Here is a 3,073-nt window from a genome sequence, read left to right as displayed (position 1 = left end):
ATAATGTTTTGGACCAAAATCGTAAAATTGACATATGTTCAGTACCACAAATGACCTTTAGTCTCTCAAGAACATAGAATCATAGACTACATGCAATGGTTTGTAAAACATTATATACATACAACTAGAAACAATTTATAAGATTCTTTAAAAGCCCCCAGACCTAAGTTTACCATTTAGGGATATTGATTGTAGTGTTATCAATTAGTGCAATCTAATATGTGGATACTCTCTCGATTACCCACGTACCATTAAATCACATATTAATGGAACATATTATCTACACATAACAAGTAGTTATCGATTATCACACAGAATTGAACAAAGTAATTGATTTCTTCGATATTTAAAATTGAAATTAAATAACCATAAAAAATCTCATGATAACGTCGAGATCTCCCCTGACTTGTGAATCAGAACACAGATGGTTCTGATTCAGCATTGGACTTCGCAAGGAAATCTAGGAGGTAACCTCTGCTAGAAATATTACCGTTCACACTCACAAACCCAAAGAAAGAAGGATTGGAGAAGATGATCAGAAAGAGGACTCACAAACCCAAAGAAAGAAGGATTGGTGAAGACTATCAGAAAGCGGAACCGTAATATAATATGTAGAATATAAAATTACAAAAATTTGCTAAACCAAAAAAAATCTATAAAGACCTAATAAAATAAAGAAATTAAAGTAAAATGATTTATGTACGGATTTTTATCAATATAATATTACATTCATTCATCAAAAATATCCTTATTTCATCAAAAATATCCTGATTTTTGTAATTTAGTACATTTACTAAAATTAGTCAGCATTTTTTATAACAAATTTCTCACTCTAATGTGGGTCTCATTTTTCAGTCGCAATAATTTAATCATAATTTATCGCGAACCGCATGAAATCACCATATAAATTACGTTGTTTGTTTTATTTTAATGTTACTCTCTCCGTCCCAACCTAGACGTTTTCTTTTTGGTACGTTCCAACGTAAGTGTGAAGTTTCCTCTTTTAGTAATAACTAACTCACTCATCTCTCCTACTTTATCTTCCCGCCTAGTTTATTCTTTCTTTCTCACTCTTACTTTATTCTCTATTTATCTTTTTTACTTTTTTTTCTCTCTTACTTAACTATTACTCCCTTCGTCCCAAATAATTTGGGACACTTTGACCTAGCACGAGTTTTAAGAAATCAAATGGAAAGTGAGTTGAAAAAGTTGGTGGAATGTGAGTCCTACTTTTAAAGTATTAGTTTTATAATAAAATGTGAGTAGAAATGAGTTAGTGGAATATGAGATCCACTACCAAAAATGGTAAAAGTGAAATGAGACAAATTATGTGGGACAACCCGAAATGGAATACTGGGTCAAATTATCTAGGACGGAGGGAGTAATAATTTAAATAACTAAACACCACTACCTAAATTTCCATGCCAAAATAAAAACGTCTCAATTAGGTCGGGACGAAGGGAATATTAAGGCCATCCACAATGGGGCGGAGGATAGCCCGGACGATACATCCTCCACCCCTTCGTCCGACATTGTTGCATCGCGGACGATGCCTTCTATCATCCGCGGACGATACACATCCTCCGCGGTATCGTCCGCCCTACTGTGGGCGACGCGGACGATGCGACGGATGATAGAACGCGTTTTTGTTTTTGTTTTTTTATTTTTGTTTTTTTCAATTTTCACACACTATATATACATCACATTTTTCACTCTATCCACTCATCCACACTCTTTATTTCAAACAAAATGAATCCCGGAGATTACCCAAGTCCGAATAGTCCGATGTTCGGTGGTGGTGCACGGTGGCCGGGTGCGTTTTGGGAGGCACCCAAAAAAAAAATACAACGAGGCCAAGCCACCGACCGCCAAAAACCCCCAAAAGGGAAACCCCCAAAATAAAACAAATAAAAAAAAAAGCAATTTGTTCCGGGGAGAAAAGTGCCCCGGGGGACGGGAGCGGGAGTTTGACGGAGGGCCGAAAAAGCTTCGGTACGCTTGTGGGATTTCAAGCACTTCCATGTGCTCCTTTTAAGGGAAGCAAGTTCGTTGGAGGCTCCCCTCGGCGTCACGGAAAAGGGGGGAAAGCACACCTTTTTCCCGGGTGATTATACGAGGATGAGATTTTGCACCCTGTCCCCCGGGGCCCCCCGCGGCATCAAGGCCCCAAGGACAGGGAAAGGGCGGGAACATCCCCGCCGCCGCCCCGCCCCGAACGCGACCACGCCCCCCGGCTGCGGGACATGCCTACAGAGTTGGTGACCTCGTCGACTATAATTGTTAAAGCAAAACCCCTCAGGACGGACGACCCACCAAGTCGCATACCTCCAAGATTTTGGAGGCCCCCAAGTGGGGAATGCTTTAGACTAGCCTCTTATTGTAAATTGTTTTTTTTTTTGAATTTAATTTTTTTTTAATTAAGTAATTGTAGGATTTGCCTTAATTGTGGTGCTATTTATTTATTTATTTATTTATTTATTTTTTTGATATATTTGAAAGATAAATTAAATACAAAATAGAAAAAAAACTATGGGGGCTCTATCCCCCTTTCAAATGGTAGGGGAAGAATGATGATTGTGGCTTTGGGGTTTGGGGATTTCCCCCCTTTGACCCTAAAATTTTCAATTTCACAAAATTCATAAAAAACAAAGTTCCATTTGATGTTTTCTCTATCTTTTCCTTTTCTAAAAAATTTTACACCCTTTTCTGGGAAATGCACCCAAAAAATTTTAGAAATTATTGATTAATGGTTTAATGAGAAGAGGATTATTTTGGTCCTTTACATATGGCCCATTTTTTTTTTCCAAATTCACTTTCCCAAAAATAAGTCCAAAAAAAATGAAAAACATATCGTTTGGCCTTTTTACGACACCCTTAATTTTCGACGGTTAATGCAATTATGAAAATTTTACCGGTTAGCAATCAGATTATTAGTTTTAATTTTATGTTAATTATTTTGCTAATAATTCAATTTTTTAAAAATTTTTGAATATGAATAATCAAACACATTTTTCACTAAGTATCCAACCGTAAATTAAAACGACAATTTCTCTCTTTTTTTATCTCTCTCATT

The sequence above is a fragment of the Salvia hispanica genome, chromosome 5 (genome assembly GCF_023119035.1).
Source record: "Salvia hispanica cultivar TCC Black 2014 chromosome 5, UniMelb_Shisp_WGS_1.0, whole genome shotgun sequence".
Lineage (NCBI taxonomy): Eukaryota > Viridiplantae > Streptophyta > Magnoliopsida > Lamiales > Lamiaceae > Salvia > Salvia hispanica.
The sequence above is the reverse complement of the archived record's forward strand: the minus strand, read 5'-3'. Positions refer to the sequence as shown.